The sequence below is a fragment of the Tamandua tetradactyla genome, chromosome 25 (genome assembly GCF_023851605.1).
Source record: "Tamandua tetradactyla isolate mTamTet1 chromosome 25, mTamTet1.pri, whole genome shotgun sequence".
Lineage (NCBI taxonomy): Eukaryota > Metazoa > Chordata > Mammalia > Pilosa > Myrmecophagidae > Tamandua > Tamandua tetradactyla.
Genome location: NC_135351.1, coordinates 27,901,110 through 27,922,044, shown reverse-complemented (window position 1 = coordinate 27,922,044; position 20,935 = coordinate 27,901,110). Strand labels below are relative to the sequence as shown.

The 20,935-nt window shown below is 39.3% G+C and overlaps 1 non-coding gene and 1 pseudogene across 1 annotated transcript; one reads left to right on the top strand and one right to left on the bottom strand.

Moving 5' to 3' along the window:
* The first annotated feature begins 1,033 nt into the window (after nucleotides 1–1,033).
* Nucleotides 1,034–1,224, top strand: LOC143669387 (U2 spliceosomal RNA). Its single transcript, XR_013168899.1, has one exon. It is a non-coding gene; the product is annotated as a U2 spliceosomal RNA (small nuclear RNA).
* Nucleotides 1,225–15,214: 13,990 nt separating this feature from the next.
* Nucleotides 15,215–19,323, bottom strand: LOC143668932 (elongation factor 1-gamma-like; annotated as a pseudogene).
* Nucleotides 19,324–20,935: the final 1,612 nt, after the last annotated feature.

Genomic DNA, 20,935 nt, shown 5'->3' with positions numbered 1-20,935 from the left:
AATGATGTTTGATTTAATTGGCTGGTGCTTAAATGAGAGAATTCAATACAGCACAGCCCAAGAAGCTCAGCATGCCTCATCTCAGCACTTGCAGCTCAGCCCAGGCCTTTGGAGATGTAGAAAGGAATCACCCCCAGAAAAGTTGTTGGAACCCAGAGGCCTGGAGAGAAGGCCAGCAGAGATCACCCAGTGCCTTCCCACGTACGAAAGGACCTCAGTTGAAAGTTAGCTGCCTTTCCTCTGAAGAACTAACGAAATAAATCCCCTTTTATTAAAAGCCAATCTGTCTCTGGTGTGTTGCATTCTGGAAGCTAGCAAACTAGAACAATGGTTAATGCATTCTTAAACTGAAAAAAAATCACAAGAAATAAATCTACTAGAGATAGTAATGTTATTTTCTAACATTCCAAGAAAGCTATTTTCTTGCCAGTGACTAAATAAATAATTTTGAAATGGATATATGAAAGAATCATTTTCTTTCTACCTGTTCTAGTTTGCTAGCTGCTGGAATGTTATATACCAGAAATGGAATGGCTTTTAAAAGGGGAAATTTATTAAGTTTACAGTTCTAAGGCCATGAAAATGTCCCAGTTAAAGCAAGTCTATAAAAATGTCCAAATTAAGGCATCAAGTGGTTACCTTCACTCAAGAAAGGCCAATGAAGTTCAGGGTTTCTCTTTCAGCGCAAAGCATGGTGACATCTACTAGCTTTCTCTCCAGGCCTCTTGTTCATGAAGCTCCCCTGGAGACATTTTCCTTCTTCATCTCCAAAGGTCTCTGACTGTGTGGCTCTCGGGACTCTCAAGATTTTCCAAAATGCCTCCTCTTTAAAAGGATTCCAATAAACTAACCAAGACCCACCTGGAATGGGTGGAGGCACATCTCCCTCTAATTAAAGGTTAATACCCCCAATTTGGGTGAGTTGCATCTCTGTGGAGATAACCTAATCAAATTTCCAACCTACAGTGCTGAATAGGGATTAAAAGAAGTGGCTGCCTGCACAAGATTGGATCAGGATTAAAACATGGCTTTTATTGCTTCTCGGCCTTTTGGCTAAGATCAAATGTAGTATCTGTTCTTATCAGTTTAATATCTGATACAACCTCTATCCAAGGACAATATATTAAATGGATTTTTGGAGCAGGGAGATGGAATAGGATCTTGCTCCGTCCACTCCACGCATCGACCTGGTATTGCAGTGCCTCCAGGAGTGGTGCACCCCTCCTTTATTTGCGATGTGTACTGAAAGACCCCATTCTTCTTTGCTCTCTGGACTTCCTCCTTTTCCTTACCTCTTCTTTTACTTTCTTCTTTGTTTCCTCTTTTCTCTTCTTGCTGCTGTCACGTCCTTTACTCGTGGCGATGATCAACCAGAATTCCTTTCAGGGGTTTCAGGCAAGTAGTGAATGCTAGGTAGCAAGTCCTGTGTGAGCACCTCACTCGTGCTGCACTCAGGCCTCTTGTTCTAAGCCTTCTCCAACCTGCGAGAGACCTGCTCCTTCTCGCCATCAACTGCGTCAGCTGCTCCGGGCTCACTCTATTCTGTCCTAGGTCTTATGCTTACCAGTGGTTGTAGCCCCCTTTGTTACTAGCATCATATTCTCCCATCACCTTCTGCCTTACCTGCCACCTTTCTCTGTCTTCATCCCCTACGCACCATGTTCTTTACCTCTCCATTTACCCGGATCGATTTCCTTGCATATACCCTCTGCTGCCTCGCCACACACACACACACACACAAATTAAAAAAATAAAAACATAAAAACATGGCTTTCCAGGGCATATAATCCTTTCAAATTCACATACTACCTGAATGAAAATGAAGAGGAAGTTCTAGTGGCCAAGCAAGGTATAGGCTTCAATAAGAGAGATAAAGCAGGTATTATCAGATGATGAGAGAAATAAGGGAAATTATATGATTTCTTATCTGTTAGAGATTTTCTCAATGCCTTTTTTTTCTCTGGAGAATTTGTGGGTAGATACAAATTAGATTTTTGTAAAGTAGATTGGAAAAACAAATTCAGTGAAAAGAAAAAATACATATCCAGTGACTTAAGACCCCAAAATTGCTTAAGAAAAGCTGAAAAACAAGATCCAGTAAAAATATGAATAATCTCAGTAAGAATGAAAAGAGAGAGGCATTTAAAGAAACCAATGTAAATACAAAGAGCTTTCTTAGGAGTTCAGAATTTTAAAAAGCTTACACAATCATGTGGATTAGGGATAGATGATGGGGGAACAAATGTTAAAATAAATTTTGTTTGAAATGTTAGTGATCAATGAAAGGGAGGAGTAAGGGGTATGGTGTGTATACCATACCCCTTTTCTGTTTTCGTTTTATTTTTCTGTTGTCTTTTTGTTTCTTTTTCTGAATTGATGCAAATGTTCTAAGAAATGATCAGGATGATGAATCTGCAGCTATGTGATGATATTGTGAATTACTGATTATATATGTAGAATGGAATGATCACATATTGGGAATGTTTGTGTTTCTTCTGTAATTTTTTTTAATTAATAAAAAATTTTTTTTTAAAGTTTACACAAAAGATGAAGGGGAGTACTGACCCAAAAATGAATGAAACATTAGCAAACACACACAGTGTTTTAAAAGCGAAAACCTAGCATAAACTGAAATTGATATCCTCTTCCTTAAAAGTTGAAGGTTTACGTCAGTAGTAATGTTGGGATTGAGATGCAGTTAGTTATTAGGGCTGGGGTAGGGCCAGCTACTTAATTTACAGAAGCCAGTTCGAAATGAAATTTGGGGGCCCTTTATTAGAAAATTTATTAATAATTTCAAGACGGTGACAACAGATCTTTAAACCCAGCGCATGGCCCTGCTGAGCGACTTAATCAGGTTGGACACTGAGAAACGGGTCGTGGCAGGGGATTCCAGAATGCCAATTAATTTCTTTTGAGAGTCCTAAAGAAGCTCCCAAGTGGGATACCGCAACCCCCTGTTTAGTTAAGTGGGTGACTGCAGGTCTCTGGTAAACTGGCTGCAGCACACAATGGATGCTCAGCATACAGTCTGCTAAGCAGAAACTGCGAAAGCTTAAAAACCTGAAAATTTATGTAAATAGAGAAGAGAGGAAAAGAGCCAGAGCACATCTGCTGAGAGGGCACCAACTGTCCTAGGAAAAACAGAAGAAAAGTACACGTCAGTGACCTTTCCCCCTAGGAGTTGTACCCCATTCACTATCTTAGAATCCAATCAAGACAGGTAGTAATTCCTCTAGGAGCCAAACAAGGTTGAAAGTGAGGAAAAAAAAAAAAGATTCTCCAGTGTCCCTTTACCCTAACAATGATGAAAAGGGCTTCCAAAAGTATATTTGAATTTTAAAAGGAACCCAGAAGGATATTTTCTGCTGCTTTGATGGAGTTTAGCATAAATGCAGAGAGAGAAACATTGAACAAGGAAAATCACCAATTGTTTCTTTTCATCTTTATAAAGCAACGCTCAGTAATCTGCAAAGTTTTCTTTTTTATGAAACATAACTACATACAAACACAAACATTCTTACCATATGATCATTCTATTCTTGTTATATAATCAATAACTCACAATATCATCACATAGTTGTATATTCATCATTATGATAATTTCTTAGAACATTTGCATCAATTCAGAAGAAGAAATAAAAAGTAAACAGAAATTCATACATAACCATACCCCTTAAATCTGCCAAGTTTTAACAAAGAAAAACATTAAAGCACAAGAGTTTGTAAGAGCATCAGATAATAAGGCAAATATTTTCACTGAATTTTAGTGTGTAGAACCAGTCAAACACATTCCTAGGATACTGAAGGAAGTTGTCCATTTGCTTCTCTAAGTCACTGTAATTACTCTTTGAAAAAATCACAGAACTGTGAGGAGAAACCAAAAGACTGAGCTGGGCCCAACCAACAACTCTCCCTGCCCTCTGAAAACAACAACAACAAATTCTTTAAAAACAGGAAGTTTAGTTTAATTCTGAAAATAGAAACTAGTAAACTTGGAATTGGCTGCTTGTAATATTGTGAACAAATGCCCCTCTATAAATATTTTGCAAAGAAATATGTAAAAATGAGATAGTAATAGAAGCCAGCATATGTGAACTGTAAACAAATCCTTTCAACCCAGCATCTCTCTTTTAAAAAAAAAGGGTGGGGGAGCTGGAAGATGAAGTTATAGTAAGAAATCAATCAATGGAATACAACAGAAAAAATTCCAGCAAAATTATTATCAAAACCTATCTTGCCCCTGGGGATAAGATAAAGAAATGGTGACAGATGTGACAGCAGTTTAAAAAATCCGGCGTTGATGAATTAATACATCAGAGTCAACTTGTCAACCAGGGGTCTCTGGTAGCCTTCCACAAAGCTAAGTTGCCTATCACAATCCTGTCTGACAATTTATCAGTAACTTCCATGTTCACACAGAAGGGATACTTATGAATTTTAAAAGATTATCCCAAACTAGTAGAGATGATGACTTAACTAATGATTCAAAACTATTTCTACAGATTGGAAGCCTGATGCCAAACCAACAGCTTGATGTTTTGATCAGAATAAATGTAACAAGATGTTTGAAAAACATACAGCGGTACAATACAGGAAGCAGAGGAGGTTTGGTAACTAGCTCAACAGTATAACTGTTGAAATGTTTATACCACTTTGGCCAAATTATTAGAAAGAGAACAATAATAATTTACTGAGAGGGAGTTATGAGCACTGGCTCTGGATCTAGACAATATGCTGTGGTACCCACTGGCTGGATGACCTTGGACACATTAATCTACATTCCCTTCCTCTACAAAATGAGGGTAGAGTTATACCAATTTACTAGGGTGCTTTTGAGTATTCAATTGGCAAATGCATGTAAAACATTTAAACGGTGCTCGTTATATCTTAGCTGTTATTGTTCTATTGCAAATGTTTGCGTGTGTGTGTGTTACTTTTTATTGTTATATGTCGAAAAATAATACACACATTAAAATATTAAAACAGTGCATAAGGTATACACAGAAAATGTCTCCCTCAATCACCAGTCCTTCTACCCAGAGATACCATCATTCAGAGTTTCTTGGGTACTGTGGTAGTTAGGTTCAGTTGTCAACTTGGCCAGGTGAAGGCACCTAGTTTTGTTGCTGCGAACATGAGCCAATGGTATATGAACCTCATCTGTTGTTGATTTACATCTGCAGTCGGCTAGGAGGCGTGCCTGCTCTAATGAATGACATTTGACTTAATTGGCTGGTGCTTAAATTAGAGAGCACACTGTAGGACAGCCTAAGCAGCTTGGCATACCTCATCTCAGCATTCACAGCTCAGCCCAGGCCTTTGGAGATGCAGAAACGAATCAACCCGGGGAAAGTTGTTGGAACCCAGAGGCCTGGAAAGAAGGCCAGCAGAGATTAACCCTGAGCCTTCCCACGTAAGAAAGAACCTCAGATGAAAGTCAGCTGCCATTCCTCTGAAGAACTAACAAAATAAATCCCCTTTTATTAAAGGCCAATCTGTCTCTGGTGTGTTGCATTCTGGCAGCTAGCAAACTAGAACAGGTACGTTTTCACTTTTATGTACAAATGAGTACATAGAAGTGTGATGTTCTCCACCTTTGCGATCCCTTCTCCCTGCACATACTATGTACCTTGGAGGCCTTTCCATATCAGCACATGTAGATCTACTGCATTCTTTTTAAAGCTGCATAGTATTCCATTGTGTGGATCTGCCATAATTTATTTACCTAGTTCCCAAATTAGGGTGATTATCGTTTGCAAGGTCTTTGGATTTTATAAATAATGCTATGATGGTTTTCTTTTTTTTTTTTGGTACATGGGCAGGCACCGGGAATCGAACCCGGGTCCTTGGGCATGGCAGGCAAGCATTCTTACCTGCTGAGCCACCGTGGCCTGCCCCGATGGTTTTCTTTAAAGCTCGGATCCTGGAGTGAGATCGACTGGGGTTAAATTCTAGCATTGCCACTCTTCAATTGTGTGATTGTGGATAAATGCCTCAGCTTTACCAGCCTTAATTTCCTTAAGTATAAAATGGAGTTAATAATAATGCCAACCTCATAGGGTTCCTGTAAGGATTAAATGTAAAGTGCCTCATACATAGTAAGCTGTTAACAAATATAAAATACCCCTATTTTTATTTTCCAACTTTGTATACATTTGAGTTTATTTGTAGGTTAATTCCTAGAAGTGGAATTGTTGCAATATAAGAGTTTTTCATTTTAAATTGAAAGATAATGTTAAATCATCCTCTGTGTTGGACTGTCTATTTACCCTTTAGATATACACTCCACCTTTCTCTACCCTGCTCTATACCCCAAGAGGAGGGTGTCTATAAAACTTTCACCCCTTGTACATCAGATTCCCATCAAGTTCCTGGGAGAGACACAGGCACAAATGGGAGGGCTGGAGGAAGGAGTCCAGGTCTGGGTTTGGCTGTAGCTGCATTCCTTTACCGAAGGCCACAACTCCAGCTGAGCAGCTCCAACCCAGTGTTGAGCCTTTCCCCAGCTTTCCTTTACACAGCTCTACAAATACTCTTTTTGTTAAACTTTCTTCAATTACTCTTTGGACATGCCACCTGCTGTCCTGACTGGTATTCTTTCCAATTTACACTCCCACTAATACAATATGGGAATACTTGTTTGCCCATACTTTGGCCAATACTTACTATCTATATGATTATAAATAATTTTTTGAGTTTGCATAAAATTTTTCTTTAATTCATCTTTTCTAGGCACTAGGGCCATTATTTATCTTTTGTCACAGGGAGTTTTTACCATTGAACTCCAATTTCTTTAAAAAGTACAGACACTTATTTCTTCAGTATTGTATTAGTTCAGTTCGTACAAGGCCAATTAAGAGTATTGGAAAATGCTACCAAAGTAATATCAAGAATTATTAGGGACTTTACCCCCTTCAGGGAATGGTGAGAACAGGGTGAAACTCAACTTCCCCAAGTTGAATTCTTGATATTCTCACAAGCAGTGTGGGCAACCAAAGCTATAGGCTGAGTCCCCAGTCTTGGGGTTTGTTCATATGAAACTTAACCCCACAAAGGATAGGTCAAGCCTACTTAAAATTAGGCCTAAGAGTAACCCCCCAAGAGAACCTCTTTTGTGGCTCCGATGTGGCCTCTCTCTCCAGCCAACACAGCAAGGAAACTCACCACCCTTCCCCCTGTCTATGTGGGACATGACTCCCAGGGGTGTGGATCTTCCTGGCAACGTGGGATAGAAATCCCTGAATGAGCTGAGAATCAGCATCAAGGGATTGAGAAAAACTCTAGAATGAGCTGAGACCCAGCATCAAGGGATTGAGAAAAGCTACTCGGCCAAAAGAGGGAAGAGTGAAATGAGACAAAGTGTCAATGGCTGAGAGATTCCAAACAGAGTCGAGAGGTTATCCTGGAGGTTATTCTTATACATTAAGTAGGTATCACCTTGTCAACCAAGATGTAATGGAGAGGCTGGAGGGAACTGCCTGAAAATGTAGAGCTGTGTTCCAGTAGCCATGTTTCTTGATGATGATTGTATAATGATATAGCTTTCACAATGTGCCTGTGTGATTGTGAAAACCTTGTGTCTGATGCTCCTTTTAGCTACTATATCAACAGAAGAGTAGAACATATGGAATAAAAATAAATAATAGGGGGAGCAAATGTTAAAATAAATTTAGTTTGAAATGCTAGTGATCAATGAAAGGGATCAGTAAGGGGTATGGTATGTAAAATTTTTTTTCTGTTTTTGTTTTATTTTTCTGTTGTCTTTTTATTTCTTTTTCTGAATTGATGCAAATGTTCTGGGAAATGATCATGGTGATGAATATGCAACTATGTGATGATATTGTGAATTGCTGAGTGTATGTGTTGGGAATGTTTGTGTTTCTTTTAATTTTTTTTTAATTAATAAAAACTTAAAAAAAAAAGAATTATTAGGGACTTTAAAAACTTTACTCCAAAATGCTATGTGCTATTAAGAGATCGTTCTAAAGTTTGTTAGGTATAACGTGGCCATGTTAAAAAAAGAAAATAAAAGCCATTATCTTTAGAGATAGTCTCTAAAATTATAAGTGAAATGACATAATACCTTAGGTTTGCTGTGGTAGTTAGATTCAGTTGTCAACTTGGCCAGGTGAAGGCACCTAGTTCTGTTGCTGTGGACATGAGCCAATGGTACGTGACCCTCATGTCGCTAATTACATCTGCAGTTGGCTAGGAGGTGTGCCTGCTGCAGTGAATGACTTTTGACTTAATTGGCTGGTGCTTAAATGAGAGAGCACAACCGAAGCACAGCCCAAGCAGCTCAGCATACCTCATCTCAGCACTCGCAGCTCAATCCAGGCCTTTGGAGATGCAGAAAGAAATCACCCCAGGGAAAGACATTGGAACCCAGAGTCCTGGAGAGAAGGCCAGCAGAGACCACCCTGTGCCTTCCCACGTAAGAAAGAACCTCAGTCGAAAGTTAGCTGCCTTTCCTCTGAAGAACTAACAAAATAAATCCCCTTTTATTAAAAGCCAATCTATCTCTGGTGTGTTGTATTCCAGCAGCTAGCAAACTAGACCATTTGCTTTAAAATGTTCCAGAAAATTTTTAAAAATATATGTATGGAGATTACATAGAACAAAACTCGGGAGCATGTTGATAATTGTTAAAGTAGATGATAAAGATGATTGTTAAAGATTATAGCCACTCTTTCCCCTTTTATATCTGCTCATTATCTTCAGTTTTGTGTATATTTGAAAATTTCCTTAATAAAAAGTAAAAAAAAAAGCAAACAGAACCAAAGGTGACAGCAAAACAAATGAAAATATGAGCAAGAAATACAAGTAGAACAATTTCTGTAGGTCCATGCCGCAATACTATCTGCATTCTATTAGGTGTGACTATGAAAGATATCAGCACAGTTGGATCATAACATTCAGTTGTAGATTTAAGTTTGTATATTTGTTTATCTTCCAATACTTTTAAAGGAAACACACACTTTTTTTTGGTGGTGGTGGGGGGCAGTGCAACGTCCAGGAATTGAACTCGGGTCTCCCGCATTAAAGGCGAACCTTTAACCACTGAACCTCCCATGCACCCTCTCAGATCCTTTTAATTTGGAAGCATTTCAGATCTACATGAAAATTGAAATATAGCACTGTGGAAACTGTATGTCCTCTACCTAGATTCAACAACTGTCAACATCTTACCACATTTGCTTTATCTCTCTGTGTTCTAGTTTGCTAGCTGCCGGAATGTAATATACCAGAAACAGAATGGCTTTTTAAAAGGGGAATTTAATAAGTTGCTAGTTTATAGCTCTAAGGCTGAGAAAATGCCCCAATTAAAGCAAGTCTATAGAAATGTCCAATCTAAGGCATCTAGGGAAAGATACCTTGGTTCAAAGCCAATGAAGTTCAGTGTATCTCTCTCAAGTGAGAAGGCACATGGCGAACACAGTCAGAGTTTCTCTCTCATCTGGAAGGGCACGTGGCGAACATGGTGTCATCTGCTAACTTTCTCTCCTGGCTTCCTGTTTCATGAAGCTCCCCAGGAGGCATTTTCCTTCTTCATCTCCAAAGATCACTGGCTTGTAAACTCTGCTTCTTGTGGCTATGTTGTTCTGCTCTCTCTGAATCTCCTATTCTCCAAAATGTTTCCTCTTTTATAGGACTCCAATAAACCAATCAAGACCTACCCAAATGGGTGGAGACATGTGGTCACCTAATCCAGTTTAACAACCACTCTTGACTGGATTACATCTCCAGGGAGATGATCTAATTACAGTTTCAAACATACAGCATTGAATAGGGATTATTCTACCTTTATGAAATGGGATTTTGATTAAAACATGGCTTTTCTAGGGGGCATACATCCTTTTAAACCAGCACACTCTGCATATACTGTTTTGTATTTTTTCCTGTGGAACCATTTCATAGTCATCATGACACATTTGCTCCTTCTAGTTCCTCCCCTTCCTTTATAATTATTTTTTCATTGTTTTGTTTTCTATCTTCCTATATGGTGGCTCTTTTTCCTCCAGCTAAAACATTATTACATAGCTTTCTTAGAAAAAAAAAATTCCCCTTAACTTTATGTCCCATCTCTAGCTACCACCATCTCTCTCATTTTCACAGCCCACTCTCTCAGAAAGCATACTCTTTCAAAAATCTCTGCTTCCTACTTCCCAGTCCATTGAGGATGCTGACGTTCATGCTTCTGTGTTGTCCTGTCTTTGGCATTCAATACAACTGGCCTTCTTGAAACCCACTGCTGCCACTGCCAGCACCTCTCTCGCTTCTGGCTCTCCTGCTTCTCCAGCTCTCCCTGCTTAGAATCTTTCGTCAACTCTCCTGTCTGCTGGCCGCAGCAGCCTGGGCATTTTGAATGGCTCCATCTCCATTCTTTCTCTCAAAGAAAGAGCCAAAACCATTTTGTCCCTTACTGAAGGAATTTCAGGCATCAGTAAGAAGATTGGGAGAAATTGCTTTATGTGAGAGAAACCGTGAGAATGTCTTTGTATGCTCTAACCGTTCATTTTTATTCTCCAGTTATATGTCTTCTGGCCTTTGCCAGCTTACTAAAACCACATTCAGAGGCTAATCAGAGGAAGGAGTATAGGTAAAAAGCCAAAACGGACAGCATATTGGTGGCTTTCAGAAAAGATTTGGTGGAGAATGAAGCAGATAATGTAAAGTTGACTATTACAAACCCCATAGACAGGTTCAGTACCCACAGGGTACACGATTTTGGTCTTAATGATTCATAGTTAATCAGTCTGTTTTGCTCAAAAGAACTGCGTCTCAGTTAGACATTGCTCCCTACCACAACTTGCCAAATCCCAACCAAAACCATTCCAACCAATCCTAAAGAACACCTAGGGCAACGTATAGGATTCTACAAATGTTCCATGCACTAGGGTAACTTTCCAGAAATCTACAACCTCCAGATGGGTCCCTGGACCAGATAAGTCCTGAAACCTAGAGGGCCCAGCCTCTCCAGAACATCAGCTAATTCCATCTCCCTCCCCCATTTTATCGACAGCCCATTTCAACATGAAAAAGTTATAATGGCCATAGCCCAAATACCTCTAAAGAGTGGGAGAAAGATCAAGATGATGGTGAAGTTGTTTGGAGAAGGTAGGGTTTAACAAACAAGTATGATTGCTGAATCATTGTATTGATACTGTTTTTAGTCTGCAGTGTCTTATAGCAACTAGAAGTAAAAATCTAAAATTGTGGAATTGTAACCCACACAAAACTCTGGAATCTGTGCTACAACTAATCGTTGCGCTGTGCTTTGAAATTTATTGCTTTTTTGTGTATATGTTATTTTTCACAAAAAAGAAAAAAATCAATTGTGATGATAAGAAATTTATTTATTCCCTCTATACTCCAATGTTCTGAAGCAGCTAGAAGGAAAAAATCTGAGATGATGGTATGGTAGCCCATGATAAACTCTGGGATCTGTCCTGTAACTACTGTTGAAGAGTGCTTTGAAAACTATTGCTTTTTTCTTTCTTTGCCTTGTATATATGTTACATTATAAAAATGTTAAATAAATTAAAAATTTTTTTAAAAAAAGAACTGCATCTAATCCTTTGAGTAACAATCAGGAAAAGCGTGTTCCACTCCCTGTATTACCTGAATGACAGGTGAATGCTCCTTTCAGGAATCTGTCCCTATTGAGATAACTCCTAGGCTGAAAATTGAGCCTGGGCTGAGGAAAAGTGGATCTTGAGACTAGGAGAGGTAAAAAAAATCAGTAAGCAATGCTGACGTACCAGAAAAGGAACAAGGAAACAGGCAAACAGAGTAAGTAATTTAGTAAGATTTCTTCTTCTTCTTCTTTTTTTAAGGAAAATTGGATGTTTAAATCCACTAAAGCCAGAAAATAAATTAACATGTGAGATGAGCATTCAAAAGTAATATATTTCTTATTGGAAAATGAAATTTTAATAAAAGGAACTAGTTTAAAGTGAGATTGTTTCTTTTTAGTTTTATTTTATTTTCCAAATATGGTAAAACTAGCAGCTATAGATTTAACAGAAGTAAAACAACTGTTAGGGGGAAGTTATAAATGCATTGCTTTTGTCCTTTGTTGGCTTTTAGCTTATGAAAAAAAAGTTGTCCTTTTTATTCTGTATTTCATTTTGTATATTGATTATCTTAACATATCTAGTTAAGAGGTCCCTTCAGAATTTTTTAAGAATACAATAATCTGATGGGACTTCTTTCTTAGAAGTCATTAAAATAATTAAGGAAGATAGAGGAAATGACAAAAAAATATGCATTCTGAAGTTATAATCTACTCAATCATTTTGGAGACTAAGCTGTTACTAATCTTTTACTCCTGCTTTAGTACAGAATGGTAGTTCAATTGTAACAGCTTATTTTGATTTTATTATCAAGACTCTAGCACAGGTGAAATGAAGCTTAGAGTTTAATTAATAGTAATAAAGCAGTGTGGGTTTTTTTCTTAAAATTTTTATTCTGAAATATGTCCAAACTTACAGGACAGTTACAAAAATAATACAAATCCTATACACAGAACTTCAACATACCCTTACTCCCTACAGATACCCAGATCCACCAATTTTAACTTTTTGCCACATTTACCATATCATTCAACCTAGCTATTTATCTACCAATCTATGTCTACCTACCAATTCATTTTTTTGAATACTAGAAAGTAGGTTGAATACACCATACCCCTTGAACACTTAATACTGCCATGTGCATTTCCTAGGAGCAAGGACATTCACTTATTTAACCACTTTAATTGCATTTATCCAATTTAAGAAATTTGACATTGATACAAAGCTTAAGTCTATATTCTAATTTTCCCATATATTCTAATCATTTCCTTTTAAGCTCTTTCTCCTCCCATGCTAGATCCCATCCAGAATCATGTATTGCATTTAATCATCAAGGTCTCTTTATATGCTCTTTCTTTTTTTTTTTTTAATTGTGGGATCATATATACAACATAAATTTTCCCATATCAACCATTCCCAAGAATATTATTCAATGGGATTAAGCACATTCATAATATTGTAGTACACTCACCACCTTCCATTACTAAAACTTTCCCATCTTCTCTGATAGCAACTCTCATGCGTTATGCATGAACTCCCTATTTCTCCTGGTCCCCACTCTGGGAAACCCATACTCTGATTTCTGTCTCTGTGAGATTGCATATTCTCTGATGTTATCTTTGTAGTTACAATGGGGTTTTAATTGTGCATTCTAAATCTATAATCATCTCATTTGGTTTGAAACCAACTTAAGTTCAGTTTAATTGTTCCTATACCTCTCCATCCTCCCACCTTTATGTAGTTCTTGTCACAAATTACATATTTATACATTAGGAGTCCAAAACCACTATCTCATTATATTTTATACATTTGCCTTTTAGAGCCTGTAGGAAATATTTCCAAACCAAAAATACAATGGCATTTATATTTACCCATGTTGTTACCCTTACCAGAGAACTTTATTTTTTCATACAGCTTTGATCTATTGTCTATTGTCCTTTCTTTTCCAACCTGCAGAATTCTCTTTATATCTACTGTAGGTCAGTTTAATGGTGACAAACTTCCTCAGCTTTTGTTTATCCAGGAATGTCTTAATCTCGCCCTCATTTTTGAAAGACAGTTTTGCAGGACATAGATGCTTGGTTGATAGATTTTTGCTTTCAGTACTTTACAAATGCCATCCCACTGCCTTCTTAACTCTATGGTTTCTGATAAGAAACAGGCACTTAATGTTTTTGAGGTCCCTTTTACATAACATGTTGCTTCTCTCTTGTAGCTTTCAGACTTCTCTCTTTTTCTTTGGCATTCAACAACTTGATTATAATATACTACATCATGGGTATATTTGGGTTTATATTGGGTGCTCAATGGGTGTCTTAGATGTACATATGTCTTTCATTAAAATTGTGATGTTTACAGTCATTATTTCTTTGAATATTCTCTCTGCCCTTTCTTTCTTCTTTTGGGACCCCCAGAATGTATGTATTGGTATGCTTAACAGGATGGTATCCCACAAATTCCTGAGGCTCTGTTCACTTTTCTTTCTTCTTTCTACTCCTTGGACTGGATGTTGCAATAGTCTTTTCTTCAAGTTCATGGATGTTTTCTTTGGCCAGCTCCAATCTCCTAATGAACCACTCTAGGGAATTTTTAATTTCTGTTACTGTGGTCTTTAGCTCTGTTTGATTCCTTTTCATAATTTCCATTTCTCTATTGATAGGCTCTTTGTGTTCATCTGTCATTTTCTTAATTTCCTTTAGCTCTTGAACCCCCTTTTCCTTTAGCTTTTTGAGCATTTTTAGTACCATTTTTTAAAAGTCTTTGTCTAGTATGTCCCAGGTCTGGTCCTCCTAGTTGATGGTTTCTGATCTTCTCCTATACCTGGGTCATTGCTTCCTGGTTTTTGTGTGTTTTACAACCTTTTGCTGAAAGCTGGACATCTATTTTATGTGTTATCAATGACATTTAGATTCTGTGGCATCTAAAGTTTGTATCTAACTGTGTTTTGAATGAGTTTTCCTTGAATGCCAGGAGCTAACCAAAAAAAGAAAAAAGAAGGAAAAGTAGAAAACATCTTTCCTAATCTTGCAGATTGACCTATACAACTGCTCTCCCTCAGTACTTATCCACAAAATGAGTTTAGAAAATAGCTCCAGATTAAAGCCTAAGGGCTACCCTGATCCTTTCTGCATATGTGTCTTGTCTTGGGTACGAGCATGTGGCCTGAGGAATTTGCCCATTTACATGGTTATGAATGTCTCCTCTTCCCTAGGAAATGATTTCTTTATGATCTTGGCCACTGCATTGTATATTCTAGAGTCAGCAATTCTTTGCCCCAGGCAGCACAATTTGACTGCTCCCCACAATGTTCTGTAGGGGTGTTCTGCGAGCTGCCTTCTACATGTGGACCAAATTCTGGGACAGTGAGTCCATCAGGCCATCACCAGACACATCGGGCCAGATTGGTACGTATTACCAGCATGTGCATGAGGGCCACTCTGTTCCCTCCAGAACCACAACCAGGAGTCCACACTGGGAGTGAGGGGAGACTCCATGCTGATCTGGTGAGGGGATGGGGAGGAGCCAGCCAGGCCATGAGATCCTACCACCTTTTTTTTTTTTCCCAATGTTCAGTTTCCTTAATGGCCTCCATCTTGAAGGGCAGGTGCAGGCAACTAGATGATGGCAAGAGATATTCACTTGACAAGCTTGCCCTGATTGAAGGCTTTGCCCACATGCTGGAAGGCCCCCTGCCAGGACAAGTCCTCTTGAACCAGTGTCTGAGTGTCCTCGCTGCTAGGATCCAGCTTCAGCCGTGTGTATGACTCATAGACCACCTGCCAATCTAGATTCAGCATAAGGGCAAGCTCTCCTCGGAAGACCCACGCTCCAGAAATGGAACTGCAATTGTTGTTTACAAAGAGGATGACACTGTCAAAGGCATTCTTCCTAGCTTGTCCAATCGCTGAAACATTCCAGTGATGAGGTTGTAGCTCATGAAGAGCTCTGGGTGAGCTCTTCAGGGAAGTGGTACTCAGAATACTGCAATGACCAACTACCCTTATCAAAGTGCTCCCAGAAACGTGGCAGTGCCATCAAAAATGTGTCCTCATTGGAATACTTTGGCTTAAATTCATCCAACACAAAGGTAATTGTTCTAGTTTGCTAGCTACAGGAATGTGACACACCAGAACTGGAATGGCTTTTAAAAAGGAGAATTTATTAAGTTGCAAGTTTAAAGTTTTAAGGCCATGAAAATGTTCAGATTATGGTACCAACAAGAGGTTACCTTTACTCAAGAATGGCCAGTGAAGTTCATGGTTTCTCTCTCAGCTGGAAGGGCACATAGCATGTCTGCTAGCTTTCTCTCCCAGCTTGTTTCTTGAAACTCCCCAGGGGCATTTTCCTTCTCCATCTCCAAAAGCCTCCAGCTGTATGGGGTCTATTGGTTCTGGTGGCTCTAAAGCTTTTTCTAAAATGGCTCCCTCTTAAAGGGCTCCAGTAAGCAACCCCACCTTGAAGGGTGGAGACACATCTCCATGAAAGCCAGCTAATCAAAAGTTGCCACCCACAACTTGGTGGGTCACATCTCCACGGAAACAATAGAAAAGATAATACCCAGCTATACTGAATGAAGTTTAAAGAACTTGGCTTTTCTGGGGTACACAACAGATTCAAACCAGCACAATATTCTTGGGCAGGTAAGCAAAGAGGTCTTTGGCCTTTGGCTTAGCAGCCATCGCCTGCTCACATTCATCTATCTCCTTCTCAGGAGCAGGAGCAGCTGCCTTTTGCTCCTCTTTCTGCTCAGCCTAGGGCTTCTGCTTCCCCTGCTGTGGAGCTTTCTCTTTCCATGGGGTGTCCTTTTTAGGTTGGCTCTCTGCAAACTTCTTCACATCAAACTGGACCATCTTCTCAGAGTTTCACCTCTCCCAACACAGCACAGAACTGGGGCTAGTTAATGCAGGTGAGGGACCAGTGATTGGTATTAGTGAAGGCCTGGGGAGAAGAAGGCTCAAAGACCTGTTTATAGACCCACAACAGGGTGCAGACAACTGTGATGTGAGCCAGTGTAACATGTCCACCCACCAGAAAAGTTCTCGTCTTCAAGTGAGCCTCCAGCAGCCACAGAATTCGCCTCACCTCCTCCTTGGCATTCTCTTTGGCCTGTTTGTTGTGGTGCATGATGCCCAAAGTGGGGGACACCCAGTGTTCTAGTTTGCTTGCTGCCGGAATGCAATATACCAGAAACAGAATGGCTTTTAAAAAGGGGAATTTAATAAGTTGCAAGTTTACAGTTCTAAGGCCAAGAAAATGTCCCAATTAAAACAAGTCTATAGAAATGTCCAGTGTAAGGCATCTGGGGAAAAATACCTTGGTTCAAGAAGGCCGACGGTGTTCAGCGTTTCTCTCTCAGCTGGAAGGGCACGTGGTGAACATGGCATCATCTGCTAACTTTCTCTCCTGGCTTCCGGTTTCATGAAGCTCCCCAGAAGGCACCCTCCCCCTTCATTTCCAAAGGTCACTGGCTGGCAGACTCTCTGCCTCATTGTGCTGCAGCATTCTCTGCTCTCTGAATCTCCCATTCTCCAAAATGTTTCCTCTTTTATAGGACTCCAATAAACCAATCAAGACCCATCCAAATGGGTGGAGACATGTTGTCACCTAATCCAGTCAGTATTGTTACTGAAATGGTTTAAGGATTTCTGATATTGTTATGAAATTAATGTATTTTGTATATGGGAAAAACATGTCTTTTTTAGGGGTCAGATGGTGGAATGCACTGGTTTAAAAGGATGTATGCCCCCTAGAAAACCCATGTTTTAATCAAAATCCCATTTCATAAAAGTAGAATAATCCCTATTCAATACTGTATGTTTGAAACTGTAATCAGATCATCTCCCTGGATGATGTGGTTTAGTCAAGAGTGGTTGTTAACCTGGATTAGGTGACGACATGTCTCCACTCATTTGGGTGGGTCTTGATTGGTTTATTGGAGTCCTATAAAAGAGGAAACATTTTGGAGAATAGGAGATTCAGAGAGAGCAGAGAATGCTGCAGCACCACGAAGCAGAGAGTCCACCAGCCAAAGACCTTTGGAGATGAAGAAGAAAAACACCTCCCGGGCAGCTTCATGAAACCAGAAGCCAGTAGAGAAAGCTAGCAGATGATGCCATGTTCACCACAGGCCCTTCCAGCTGAGAGAGAAGCCCTGACTGTGTTCGCCATGTGCCTTGCCACTTGAGAGAGAAACCCTGAATTTCATCGGCCTTCTTGAACCAAGGTATCTTTCCCTGGATGCCTTTGACTAGACATTTCTATAGACTTGTTTTCCTTGGACATTTTCTCGGCCTTAGAACTGTAAACTAGCAATTTATTAAATTCCCCTTGTTAAAAGCCATCCCGTCTCTGGTATATTGCATTCGGCAGCTAGCAAACTAGAACACCCTGTTATTTATTTTTATTCCATATGTTTTACTCATCTGTTGATAAAGTAGATAAAAGGAGCATCAGACACAAGGTTTTCACAATCACACATCACATTGTCAAAGCTGTATCATTATACAATCATCTTCAAGAGACATGGCTACTGAAACACAGCTCCACGTTTTCAGGCAGTTCCCTCCAGCCTCTCCATTACATCTTGAATAACAAGGTGATATCTATTTAGTGCGTAAGAATAACCTCCAGGATAACCTCTCGACTCTGTTTGGAATCTCTTAGCCATTGACACTTTATTTTATCTCATTTCGCTCTTCCCGCTTTTGGTCGAGAAGGTTTTCTCAATTCCTTGATGCCGAGTCTAAGCTCATTCTAGAATTTCTGTCCCACATTGCCAGGAAGGTCCACACCCCTGGCAGTCATGTCCCATGTAGACAGGGGGAGGGCAGTGAGTTTACTTGTTGTGTTGGCTGGAGAGAGAGGCCACATCTGAGCAACGAAAGAGGTTCTCTTAGAGGTGACTTTTAGGCCTAATTTTAAGTAGGCTTAACCTATCCTTTGTGGGGTTAAGCGTGAACAAACCCCAAGATTGGGGGCTCAGCCTATTGCTTTGGTTTAACAACCACTCTTGATTAAATCACATCTCCAGGAAGGTGATCTAATTACAGATTCAAACATTCAGTATTGACTAGGGATTATTCTGCCTTTACAAAATGGGATTTAGATTAAAACATGGCTTTTCTAGGGGACGATACATCCTTTCAAACCAGCACACCCAGGTACTAGCTAGGGGTACTGTATCACTGTCAGCAAAGCTCCCCTACTGTACCACCTGGGCTGCTGCCTCTGGGGTACTTCCCGGCAGCTCCTCATTGCTCACATAATAGGCAATGCCATTGCTCCCAAACACACAGAATCCAGTCACCTTCAAATGCTGGAATCTTGCAGACAGGAAATTTGTGGAGAAATTCAGGAGTGCTGCTGGTTTGGCCAAAGTGGAAGTGGGGTAGTATGGAGAGCACACGGACCTGAGCCCTGCTGTACCAAGCAGCGATGAGGGCCTTGAAGCCATTCACTTTTCTGGATATGTGTACAGGGTCCCAGCCGCCATGGTGATTCCGCATAGAAAGGGGGTGGGGCCAGCTCCTACCACATTTTTCTTGAGTTGGAACTCTCCTTGTTAAATCTTTTAACTGTTTTCTGGAGCTTTGTGGAAGATATTTCTTCCAGTTCTTGCTGGTTCTTCAAAGTTTCTTAGGGTGATGGAGCCGCGAAGCATATCTCTCCACCATCTTGATTAGTATCTTGCAATATTCGTTTCTTATTTGGCTGATATGCCGCTGTAATATAAAATGCTGACATTAAGGGAAACTGTGTTACATGAGAACTCTCTGCATTATCTTTGCAACTTTTTGCAAGTCTGCAATTGAAAAGTGTATTTAAAAACAAAAAGGCCAGCAAATGGCTATGGTTATAAAAATGGATTTTGGATAATGACCTGCTCAGAACTATTTAGGAGGTTACTATAATCATTACAATTTTATCTAGCAAAGCTTAGCTAGATAAAATTTTGGCATTTCCAAGTAATTCGTATTTAAAATTTTAGCTCAAGGTATCAAGCAGACACTTTAGGAAGGTAAGGGCTCAAGTACCTAAAGAGCTAATATGTAGCTGAAGAGGCTAGGCACATCCTATAAAGCTGGTAGAAAGGTGATTCCATTTAAAGCAGTCAGCCAAGGAACAGAAGACATGAGGCACTGGTGGTCGATGCAGGCAGAGTCCAGAAAGTCAGGGTTTGCAGAAGCTGCATTAATAAATAAGTAGGGAGAAACCAAGCCTGAGTTCTAATCACAAAGGTGATTGCTCCATTTTATACTATTCTCTGGGGTTGGACAACCTGGTCTCTAAAGCTTCAATCAGAAGAAAAATCTAAAACCTGAACCTGGCAATCACACATCTAGGTGTATAATCAAAAGAGTCGAAAACAAGGACTCAAGCAGATATTTGTACATCAGTGTTCACAGCAGTGTTGCCCACAATAGCCAAATGGTATCCATCAAGGTGTGAATGAATAAAATATGGTGTATACCTACAGTGGAATATCATTCAGCCATAAAAAGGAATTATGTTCTGATACATGCTACAACATAGATGAACCTTGCAGGCATCCTGTTGAGTGAAATAAGCCAGACACAAAAGGACAAATATTGTATGAATAACTAAGATATGCAAATTAATATAGACAGAAAGTAGATTATAAGATATTAGGGCTGGGGGTGGGAATGGGGAGTTAATGCTTATTGGGTACAGAGTTTCTGTGTGGAGTGATGGGGAAGTTTTGGAAATGGATGGTGGTGATTGTAGCACAACATTATGAATTAATTAACACTACTGAATTGTATACTTGAAAGAGGTTAAAATGAGAAATGTTATGTTGTATATATGTTACCACAATAAAAATTTAAAAAAAATACAAAGTGAAGGGGGAAAAGTCCATTGTCATGTCTCTCATATGAAGGACACACACAAAAAAATTGTTAAAAAGAAAACTGAGATATTACCCCATCTTATTCATGAATTTAACTCCCGTGATGGCAGGCTGAAGAAAAGTCACATTACCAGACTTTTCCTCAATATTCAATTCCACATAGTACTGATTAAAAGAAATCCTTACTTTTATATCTCAACAAAATTATTCTGGCTCAGATAGTTATTCTTCCTTCATGATCTGGCTATATAACATGTTCCTTTATCAAAGTGAAAGACTATCTTACTACCAATCTTCCAAGCAAGAAAATCTCCCTGGTTTGTCATTAAAAATCCCAAGCACCTACAGTCATTCTGATTTCCACCTGAATATACAGAAGGTATATAATGAACAATAGTTGGGAGAGGAAGAGTGAGAAGAGGGGGGAGATAATTTAAGTTAATGCTAATCAGTCTATTTTAATAGGCAGAGATAAAAATATATCATC